Source organism: Gadus chalcogrammus, chromosome 4 (assembly GCF_026213295.1).
Source record: "Gadus chalcogrammus isolate NIFS_2021 chromosome 4, NIFS_Gcha_1.0, whole genome shotgun sequence".
Lineage (NCBI taxonomy): Eukaryota > Metazoa > Chordata > Actinopteri > Gadiformes > Gadidae > Gadus > Gadus chalcogrammus.
The window spans coordinates 34,620,136-34,632,899 of NC_079415.1; positions in this window are offsets into that span (position 1 = coordinate 34,620,136).

The following is a 12,764-nucleotide window of genomic DNA, read 5'->3' on the forward strand; positions in this document are numbered from 1 at the left end:
CACACATATAAACATACTATACTATATAGGAACCCAAACACGCAGGCACACAAACACGTGTATGTGAACACAAACAAACACGTATATATGAACACACACACGCGCGTACATATTATAAACACTCAAATATACACGCAGACACACACATGCACACGCCGCACGCGCATCTATGAACACACACTTACTCAAGTTATGAACACACACACTTACTCACATATGAACACAGACACGCACAGACTACACACACATGTATATATAAACACACACACTCACACACTGTGTTTTGATGATTTATATTCATGTACTCAACTATAATCCAAATGCTACATTTTCTGGGGCTTCTTAAAGTTGATCTTGATTAACCATGAAAGGAAGAGATTTTTTAAATCTTTACAAAGACTATATTTCTAATGTTTCTGATTGATTGGTGGTAAATTGTAACATTTTTATACTACAATATTGTGTCTATTTTCAGACGTTAACAGTTTCATACTGCGGGGCTCTGATATCAGTTTATATTTTGATAATCCTCACATGATGTAAAGCAGATTTTATATTATATTCGTAATGCAAGCGGTCGAAAAGCTATAGATCATGTTGCGATGACTTTAAACTGAGTATTGATTCCTTGTGTTCTGTGGGGAAAAACACAGCAGCAGAACACACCTGTTTATGATTAGTAATGTCTGTCTGCTGCTTCTATTGTTTGAGTCCTTGTGTTTATTGTGTTCATGTAAGGGACTGTTCTTCTATTGTTTGAGTCCTTGCGTTTATTGTGTTCATGTAAGGGACTGTTCTTCTATTGTTTGAGTCCTTGTGTTTATTGTGTTCATGTAAGGGACTGTTCTTCTATTGTTTGAGTCCTTGTGTTTGTGTTCATGTAAGGGACTGTTCTTCTATTGTTTGAGTCCTTGTGTTTATTGTGTTCATGTAAGGGTCTGTTCTTCTGTTGTCCTGGTTAATAAAGCATAATGGTGATAAACAACTCAGAGGATCCACTGAATGTTCTCTTGTGTTCAGCAGAGGATCAGTTTACACTTTAAGGTCGGGGGTTCACTGAATAAAAAGCACAACAGAGGCTTCGTCTACACAACATTAATGACCAGGACACCAGCAAGTGCATTTCCACCTCAGACTCATACGCCCGATGAGGGACGGAGTATGGAGAGAGTTCTAGAAGCGGGCCGACAGGAAACAGCCCAGCTACTGGTGTCCCTCCAGAGACGAGCCTTGCAGGCTGGTTGATGCACCACCTCCCCGTCTAACAGGACCCTGAGCCTCCATGTTGAAACACACAGAGGTGTATGTTTGAGGCGCTGAGCTGCAGAGGAGGAACCTCTCCTTCTCTGGGTGCGTGGGAGGGGGCAGTCGGATGGACGCGTCTGATAAATGAGTCGATAGTAAGATGTGAGGCCGTTTATCAAAGCCATGCTTCAGTCCTGTTATTGCGTGGGGAGCCACTAGGGGGTGGTGAATCCACCTCGGTGGGGTTCACCTTCTGACCAACAGGACCAGGGGGAAGGAGACTGTGTGTGTGAAGTGGCAACCTATTTGCACCTCTTGCAGGACGTTTCAGTTCTCGTGTTTTCCGTAAGGCAATAAGCGCCAAAAATGTAATCCAAGAAGGAAACGAGGCAGATGTAAAAGGAAGAAAGCAGCGATTTATTCTCAGAACATAGTGAACAAACATTGAACCAATAATAAAGGTTTCCAGGTAAAATCCTGGGTCACTTGACAGTAATTGACAGGAAGAAATCACTTTTTTATGCTTAAATTACGGTTATCTACGGTCAGAAAGCCGTTGCTCGCGTCATGCTCTGAGAACTCAATTAACTCAACATGGCGCCCACATGGTTAATTTACTGCAGTTTACTACAATAAGCTACGCTTTACGGCAGTATCAATTTGTGGTAGAAGGACAAATTAAGAGCGCAATAAAACTTGATCTATTGGATAGACATAAATAAGATATAGCAAAATGTCGGATAATTATTAATTAATAAGCTTATTTATTATGAATGAAAGCAAAATCGAATTTAACAAATTGGGCACAAAATGCGAACATAAGCCTCATCGACTCCATTACTCTAACAGTGTTTTTGTGGTGGAGGTGTTTGGTTAAAGAGCATTTGGTGCTCAACAAACACACACATACACACACACACACACACACACACACACACACACACACACACACACACACACACACACACACACACACACACACACACACACACACACACACACAGACACACACACAAACACACACACACACAACAACAAGCGACCAGAAGACCGAACACAACTAAATGAAGAGCAGACTGTATAGCTATAATGAAAGGTTCCTTCAAGGTGGGTTTGTTAAAGCGTGTTCATCCCTTCACCACCGAGTGTTGGAGAATCCGTTGTGACATCAGCTCCATGGACTAGAATGGCCTTTTAAGACGGGGACCGGGATTCAGAAGGAGGAACTCCCGGGGGAGATGAGAGGACTCCTCGTCTCAACGACCAGAACACGACTTCAGTCTGTCACCAGAGAACCACGGAGCACACCCCAACGTTCCCCTCCAGGCATGGAGACGCCTCAGCCACAGCCCCTCCACCCCCTCAGCTGGAGGGGCACAGCTCCAGGTCATAAAGGGTCTTTGTCGGGGACAGTCCAAGATGGTTCTGATCTGAGGGAGCCATCTCCCAGGTCCAGCTGGCCCCGCCCATCACTGTTCAGCCTGAGAGAGGCTTCCATCTCGGGGGTTGGAGTGAACACCGTCCACAGAGAGCTTCACCTGGTCCAGCAGAGTCCTGGTCAGCCTGTTTGCTGATGGAGGGTCCTGCTCCTCAAGAGCCTCCACCCTCCACTGGGGGGTCTCCTGAACCCATGACCTCCTCCTCACCTCCTCCCCAGAGTCCTCAGGCTAAAGCGGCGCGATCTGTGAAGGCTTCTCCTTCAGGAGACCACTGGACTGCAAAGACATGACCTCAGAGACGTTGAATCACCCGGGGACCCCTTCTGGAGACCCCCTGCATAACCCCTCCCCAGTGTGGGGCGCCACTGAAGAACGTTGTTCATCATTGACCTCTCTGGAGGCCCTGAAGGTTGTGCTCTGTCCTGGGTGTCCTGGAGAAGAGCTGGGCGTGGCCGGTGGGATGCTGTTGGCATGAGGACGTGACCTGGCACGAGAGTTCTGCCTTGGATGGCTCTGTGGCATGTGGGTTTGACACGAGATGGAAGGGGTACACATGTGAGCCTGGCTAGGGTTCCACCTGGTGTGTGTGTGTGTGTGTGTGTGTGTGTGTGTGTGTGTGTGTGTGTGTGTGTGTGTGTGTGTGTGTGTGTGTGTGTGGGGGGGGGGGGGTCCACCTGGCATGGGTTTCTACATGTGTGTGTGTGGGGGGGTCCAACTGAGAAGTCACACCTCACACGGCAGTTGTCAAGGATCAAATCAAATAATGTTTACTTAAAGGACAGAGTTTCCTGTGTTCTCATCAAGGAGAATAACGCATGAGGGGATCTCTGCTCCCTCGTGCCCGGGATACCCCCGGCACAAAGGTCAACGTTGGCTAACGCTAGGAACAAGTAGAGCGGCTAGATAATGCAAGGAATAGGAGACGGAGCTTACACGATGAAGGGGGAACAACATGATAGATGTTTCCATCCTACATCATGTGTGGAGCAGAGCTGATCCCAGCCTTTCTGTCACCTGTGCCACGGTGTAAGAAGTCCTCGCAGTAGGCAGTGTGTCGGACTTCAGCTGGCGCAGCTCTTGGGGCGGCGCGGGTTGATCTCCCCTTCAGGGGACTGCACCTTGTGGAGCTCTCTGGAGGAACGCAGGCTGACTTCCATCCATTGGATCATTGTGTGTTATGTTTTATTGTTTGTTGTGTTATTGTTTGTATGTTATTGTACCGTTATTACCCAAATATCTCAACATAATTGTTATAAGTTAGAATAAAGTAAAAAATAAAGAATAAAGATTCTGAAACCCTAAGCCCTCTGAATACTGAGTGACATCACGTTACAAAGGTTGTAAACTGTGCTGGTTTGATGAGACTAAAGGTGTGTGTTGTTGAATACCTGCCTGTAAAGGGTGCAGCAAGAATCCAACCCAACCAGATAATCACGGAAGAGAAGTGAAGGAAGAAAATAACCCTGCTATTATAGAAACATAACCATTGTAAATGATGACACTACATAGACTATACTGTTCACTGTCTGTTTTCTCCTCAAAACCATTTATAACCTTTAATGCTATAACATTAACAGCTGCAGTCAGGTAGAAATGTTTAAAGGATCTATGTTAATGATAATAATCCATAGACTATATTTTTTGTAGTTTCTGCCTTTGAATAATGAATGACGTGTAACAATGTTGGTTTCCTGATTTAAATAAAAAAGTACACTTGACAGACTTCCAGCTTTGTCTGGAGACATGATGTCACAGCAACATGACAAGGAGTTCAAACGCATCAAAACACCCTCACCCTCACCCACATGAAGGCCGATGTCTACATGAATGTGAGCCATGGAGGGTCTTCTATTAATTTGTGGTGTTGACGTCACACTCATGGGACCATAGCAATCTGTTTTTGGTTAAAAAAAAAACTATTTCTGCACAAACGGTAGCAGGTGACCCTCACACAATCATGAGAGTATCTCATCCAGATAGAATAACGTGTGTGCGCGTGTGTGTGTGTGTGTGTGTGTGTGTGTGTGTGTGTGTGTGTGTGTGTGTGTGTGTGTGTGTGTGTGTGTGTGTGTGTGTGTGTGTGTGTGTGTGTGTGCGCGCCTTGCCTTGGCCATTCCATACCTGTCAGTAAAGGGTGTAAGTCACACCCAGTAAAGGGTGTGAGGAAGGAAAAACACAAGATGAATCCAACCCAACGAGATGACTAATTTAAGAGGAATGAATGAAGGAAATAGTCAACTAAATACCTAGTCTGTTATAGAATCACACGCCAGTACAACATGCTAACCCTTACTGAGTACTCTGTACTCTGAGCATCTTGTACTGAAAAGAGAAATCATCCATCTATTGTATAGATTCTACTGATTCATACGTTCACACTGATGCAGATGCAGAAAGAGGCCTTTTCTACTTGATGTGCTTCTATTCATGACGTTATCAGTCTCTTTATTTTTTTTAACATGGTACCTATGTTCTGTTGGTACAGCGACAGTGCACATTAATGAACATTGATGTTTAAACATCTTTGTAAACATGCCGGATTATAGCAGAGCTGCTAATTTGCATCCGTAGTCCCTAATAAAATAAATATAAAAAGTACAAACAGAAGAGACAGCAAATAAATAGATAAAATACAAATAGAAGAGACGGCAAACAAATAGATAAAATGCAAACAGAGACAACACACACACAGCACAATACATTACACGATTATAAAGATTCCAGATGCACACAGGATATGACAATGCACTAAAAAGTAAGGTTCAATTAGTGTCCAGTCCAGCTAGTGGTCACACTTCTGATTGGATTTGAGCCATTGTTTTAGTTGTTCTTCTCACTATCAGAAGCAATATACCAAAAGAAGAAGTATCCCAATATCTTCCTATGGATGATCGTCTATATTAAAAACAGTTTGATCAGACTAGGGAGCCCTCCAAAATGAAATGGCTTTTAGGTCAACATTTATGCAGATGAATTCATGATGTACAAGTAAGAAAATATATTCATTTACATTCACATTTAGGGCATTTAGCAGACGCTTTTATCCAAAGCGACTTACATCAGTTAATACACACATTGACACACCGACGGCAGAGTCAACCATGCAAGGCGACAGCCAGCTCGTCAGGAGCAGTTAGGGTTAAGTGTATTGCTCAGGGACACATCAACACTCAGCTAGGAGGAGCTGGGGATCGAACTAGCAACCTTTCGGTTACAGGTTACAAACTTATTCCACACACTTCCGATTAAATGAACTCCTTTTGATGACTCCACTTGAGGCGCAAAACAATCCTATTTTTACAATCTAAAGTAAATAATTTAAACCTGAATCCAAATGCTTTCTCTGATCAAAGACCTTTGGCCGTGAACAAACATGGATCATCATAACCAATTCCGCCAACCATTAATAGATAATTTCCAAACGGCGAAACAATGCTAAGGTGCTCGGACGCAATCGTGGTTGAGAAGCCGAATAACGATGGCAACAATGACAACAACAACTACCTCGAGTAGTTGATATTAAGTGCCGTTGGGGTCCATTCCTATCTGAACTCACTTCCGGTTTGGGAGGGGGGTGGGGGTGGAGGGGGGACCCCTATTCACAGAGGTACTTCCTGTTTACGTTTTATGACGGGTCATAAACATGGTTTAAAAAGGGGGCGACGGCTGCTGTAGGGTCCCCGCATTCATCAAGTTGTCTGCAGTGTTCTTTTCATTCGACATGGACTGCTCATCAGAAGAAACCCATAGATCAGATAGTCCTTATTGGTTGTATAGGGGCCCTCGTACCCCGTCGCCATTGTCTTCCCCCGCCATGGACGACTCTGTGTCGAGCAATGAGGACATTGAAAACCAGATGCCTGATGGTATGTCCAACGCTAGTACGCCTGTGTCTAACTATGTCGATAGTTGTGGAGATGCGGTACTGCTTAATGCTCCACTCAAAAGAACGAGGCCTGTTTTAGGCTTGAGAGACCGGAGTGCCGGGGATTCATTCACCCACGTTGGCGAATACGGCTTGGAGTATGTAATATCATGGGTCGATGGCTGTGTTATTTTGAAAGTTAAAGATTGTGCTACAGAGTGGCGGATGAACGTTCACGAGTGGAATTTTTTCTTGGAGAATTTATGCCCCATGCTAGACGGTGGCGAGGGTACATGGCATGGGGGACCCCATGTATACCATTGGACCTTTCAGTATGAACCGAGGATTCAACATCGTTTGGAATGCACCTTTCAGTATGAATCGCGGATTCATCGCATGGATGCAAACTATCATACGAAGAGCCCACAGGATTTCATTTTTTTCAGACGCGGTGTTGATACAGACGAGCTACCACAGTGCTATGATATGCATTGCATCGGTAGCTCTCCTCTACGCACCAGTGTTTTAGAAGCTGCTGATTATTTTGATAATGTCTTTTTCATGCAGTGGGCTGATCTGTCTGCACTACGTGGAATTTTTGCAGAGATTGATTCTTTGGCTAAGACGAATGAAGAACCATGGAGCACAACTGATGATGAATGCCGAATGTGCCTGTTTGAGTCGTCTGGGTTTGATGAGGGGGTACATGGTGTGTTTGAGCATGTTTAGGGATATGCTAGCATTAGAAAATGTCCGCAATGTATAAGAAGGTGGAGGGTACTACTAGTAGTATTAAGGGTGTTTTATTTTCCTTTTTTTTTTTTTTTTTAAATGTGTTTTTGATAGGCTATACCTTATTTTAATATGTGGGTGTTGTGTGTGTGTTTTTATTTTCATATTCTAATGGTATATTTTTGATACGCTATGCAGCACAGGTCAATGATGAACATGTGCAAGGTGGGGGTGTGGCTATGGAGACTGCTGATTTAAAGGCTGTACAACCCGGACCCCACTGGCTTCACGAGTATGCCGTCTATCTGACCGGATTGAATCTGACCTTCCTACACATCGGAGAGGACAGTGAGCTGGAGGTGGACACTGCTATGAGAGATGACGGATGGCCTGTATCAACACAGATCCGTTTAAACCCTACATCGCTGGCTGTTCTGCGATTTACCACGGGGGTCTGTGTGGTAGCCATCATCAGCCATCAGAAGCAAGCGGTCTGCTGGGGATGCCAGTGTGATTGCCCAAGTCAACGACGCCATTCATGCCTGCAGGGGGCGTCACATCATCACTACGAATCCCACTACCAGGACATTTGTGTTATCCTGGACAGACACCCCTTCCTGCTACTTTTAGAAACTGTTTTAAAGAAGACTACAGGGTTGACTGTGTCCCCCGGAAAAATCTATGGCGTGGTCGAATCTTATCTATGTGATTTAATAGGCAATACCTATGATACCGAAAAACTGGATTCATTGACCACCGAAGGAGTGTCCGATGAACATCTGCTTCTGATACATGAAGCCATACAAATGTGGCGCCCTACATTGTCATTTTGCAAACCAAAGCCTGGTGGTGGTGGGTGGCGTTTATAATGGGGGTGTTGTTTTCTTACTGTCCGTCCATACCAGAAGCGAATTGAGCGACCAAATCGCCGGAAGTCATTCACTTTCTATGGGCAAGAGCGACCAGAGCGACCAAAGCGACCAACGCTACCAGCGACCAAAGTTGAGCGACCAGAGCGTCAAAAAGAAGTTGAAAACTTTTTAACTTTATGCAAATGACTATTATTCGCTTCAGCGACCAAACACTGACAGCCAATCGGAATGTAGACGCTCTTCGCTTGCGTGGATCCCAGGGAACATCGGCAGGCACTTTGGTTCCTACCTACCTTTATTCACTCACTGAACAAAATGTCGGCTGAAGTATTAATCGCGGCTGTAACTGGGCACCCGGTGTTGTACGAACCCACCCTTTTTCAGTTCACAGATCGAAACGCCATAGTGGTTTGGATATCAAGTGATGATAAGCGGGAGTATTTATAGGCTACATCTAGAACGTTCGTATTTAAGCGGGAATCATTATAATTTGCTCTACATGCCACCAATCTAACCAACCAATCGCGTGTAGCATGCTTTAAACAAAACCAAAAAAGTATTTGAAATCGTCACATAAACAAACTAATCGACAAGACGAGGGATAAATGACAAGGGATATATCTCTTGTCTTTTATCCCTCTATTCCCCACTATTCACGGAGCCTGAGGTGAATAATTTTTAATTAAATAGTCTAGATAGATAGATAGTCAAGTCTTTATTAATACCAAACGACACAAATCGTCGGGAATCCATTTAGGTGGTTCGTCCCACACAGGACAGTAGCCTACAAGACCACACAGAACAAGTCTGACTGGACATACACACAATACATCACATTAAAAATAGACACGCGTTGATAGATAGATAGACAGAAAGGCCTGGATAGATAGATAGATATGTTCCATTATTTGCCTTGCGGAGCCAACCAGTCCTGTGCACGTATGCAAATTAGCCATGTGCGCCAATGTCTATTTGTTTTGAATGCGACGAATGAGTGCAGATCATGATTTGCAGATCCAGATCAGTGAAACATATTTCAACTACTACAGCACGCAGGGTTTTTTGTTCTCGGTTGTAATTAGCCTACATTTTAGGATTTTTTTTACATTGGGGGGAATCACTGTCCTACTTGTTGTCGAAGCACTTTATCGAACAAGCAAAACCGTCTCGGCAATATGGCCAAGGTGTATGGGAGAGTTCACTATTTGATATGGCTGTCTGTAGGGCCTACTAAACGCATACGGCTCCTTTAAATGCGTCTGCATAATTGAATTGTACGTCATGAGCGACTTGAGCGACCAAAGCGAACAGAAAAATTCGCAGCGAAACATTGTGAGCGACCAAAGCGTCTTTGACGCTTTGGTCGCTCCTGGTGTGGACGTACAGTTATGCCTATGATGCGGATAGCAAGATTGTATCGGATAGACTATCCGTTTTGATGTATGCTGCCATAGAAAATGATACGTATGTCCAACATAATGCTTATATCAAATGTACGTATAAGGGTTGGAATGATCTGGTCATGAAATTCTTGTATGATAAACCTACTGATCAAATGTTAGCTGAAGTATTTACCCATTTCCCCGATGGTGACTGTTTTACCGTCGGACATGTCATGTGTATATGTGCTTTTGTATCGGATGTCTTGAAGTTGAATAATGCCTCAAACGCCGAGGGTATTAGAACTGCTAGAATGATGGCTTGTAAAATGGTGCAGAAAAATAAAATTTCATGTAAACTTTATCTGAGAATTGTTTCGAGTGGCCAGACATTTTAAATAAAAGGATGGATAACTCTGAGCAGTGTTTCAGCATTCGTTTTTTTGTCGCAGACATACGACATGGATAAACGGCTGCATAAGACTTATTATGATCCCTCCGGACCAGGGGGTTACGGCGGCATCAATAAACTAAGAACGGCCCTCGCGCATAGTGTGGGTGCAGTACCTCCACTAAAATATATCAAGAAATGGCTGCTGAAGCAGGATCCCTACACCCTGCATGTACCGGCACCGATACATTTCCGCAGAAATAGAGTATTGGTTAGTGGAATAGATAGACAGTTCCAGGCTGATTTAGTGGATATGGCAGAGTATGCATCCGAAAATGATGGTGTGCATTTTCTGTTGACGTGCATCGATTTATTCTCAAAACATGCATGGGTTCGTCCGTTACCGTCCAAGAGGGCTATCGACGTCGCTAAAGCTTTTGATGATATTCTCGGTGAAGGGCGTACCCCCGATAAACTGCAGACTGACGCTGGCAAAGAATTTTATAACAAGATCTTTCAGCGTTTGATGGAGCGGTACAACGTCAAACATTTCTCTACATCTAACGAGACCAAGGCCAGTATAGTGGAGCGCTTCAACAGGACTCTGAAAACCCGCATGTGGAGATATTTAACAGCTGCCAACTCCAAACGATATGTGGATAAACTACAGGATATGGTCCATGCTTATAACCATTCATACCATAGATCGATAAAAATGACCCCGGTCAGCGTTGATAAAGATAATGAGAAAACGGTGTTTAATACGCTATACAAAACCACTCAAGAGCCGATGGTGGTGTTTAGATACGATGTTGGTGACACGGTCAGAATTTCAAAAGTCAGAGCTACATTTCGAAAGGGGTATGAACAGACATTTACAGATGAATATTTTGTAATATCGCAGCGCATAGCAAGGTGTCCTCCAGTCTATAAGCTGCATGACTATGCAGACGCCCCCGTCCAGGGAACATTTTATGAGAAAGAGCTACAAAAAGTTATAGTGTCTAAAAACAAAGTGTATAAAATACAAAAGATTATAGATAGAAAAAGGGAGGGGTCTAAGAATCTGGTATATGTCAAATGGTTGGGCTGGCCGGAGGCATTCAATTCATGGATAGCTGAAAAGACACTAGTCGATGCATAAAGAGACATACAAGAGACATACATTCCATTATAACCAGAGTGTACGATGGATAAGGAGGTGTCTGGAGGGTTCTATGTGACTCTAGCGAGTAATGCATCGGCAGGGATCTACCCGCAAAATAAGATATGGAATTTTAGAACTAAATTAGCAAAATCTATACACACCAAGCAGCCCTATGAAGTAGGCCTAATTGAAGCTCAGTACCCATGCAGTTGGCATAGTTTTCCTACCGAGGACGCTACTATGACCGTTGTCAATGGTAAAACGGATCATAGGACATCATGTCTATTAGTTGGGGGTCTTTATGATAGTGTCGGATCGTTATTACTACAAATCAACAAGACTTTGGCCAAATATGATACTGGCGGTAGCATTATACTACATCATGAAGGTATTAGAAACCGCATATATGTAGAAGGAGACGATCACCTATCTATCGTCTTTAGAGGAAAACTGGCCGCTATGCTGGGTTTCGATGTAGGGGTCATGCTATCAGCCCATAAATCGTATGTGGCATACGCCCCCCATCCCACCGATATTCACGGCGGGTGTTACAACATGTTCATATATAGCGACATTGTCGACCATCAGCTGGTCGGAGATAGTTATGTCCCCCTGCTAAGGAGTATTAATATAACCGACACCAGCAGGAGACACTGCATTCACATGTTCGACAAGCCGCATTACGTACACGTAGCCCGAGACCCTCTTGGAGATATTGAAATCGATCTAAAGTCTGACCAGAATACAAATATAAAATTCACATACGGCAAAGTGATACTCAAGCTGCATTTTAGACCTGTAAAACAGTAGAATCCGTAGTACCGTCTATAGGGATGAGGGGGTATAGACCGCCTTACGACGAGAACAAATATGTTCAGTATTATTTAAACCAAGCAGGGAGTGGGCTACCTGGCTATGAGGGTAGCAGCACACAATATGGAGCCGGCATCGGAGGGATGTTCCGTAGCCTCTTTAGAATGGCTATTCCGTTATTTAGGCGAGGGGTTAGTATAGCAAAGCCTCATCTGAAGACTGCTGCTAAACATATTATAGGCGACGTTATGACCAACATAGCCCATGCTGCATCTACGCCCAAACAGCAGGGGGCAGGCATGAGGGTATATGCCCGAAGAGCAACAAAGTATCCTCCTATAGGATGTGGGCGTATCCGTGCACCGGCACGACGTCGTAAACAGAATAAAAGATTGGCATCTATCAAAAAGAGACCCAAACCTAAAAGGAGCAGGAAGGTGGCATCCCGTCGTATTAGAGGGGCAGCTAACGATATATTCATCTAGTATAGCAGGAGGGTTGAATAACAATGGCGTTGCTACATAACATGTCAGACGAATGCATTAAGAGCGAGCTGGATCTCTTCTCCCTGCCGATGACGCAGACATCGATAGAAAAAAGTACATATATTGAAATACCCCCGCTATCGGCGCTAACAGATGGTGGACCCATAGAGTTCTTTGTATCGGCCAGTAGCGAAGACTATATTGATCTAAACAATACGTATTTACACTCTGAGGATCAAGATTACTAATCCTGATGGAACAGACCTGGCTCCGGCGGCACCCGTGGGACTGATTAACTATCCAGGATGCACGTTATTCTCCCAAGTAGATATTACTCTGGGTGATAGGCTTATCACCCAGTCGTCAAACACCTATCCATACAGAGGCATAATAGAA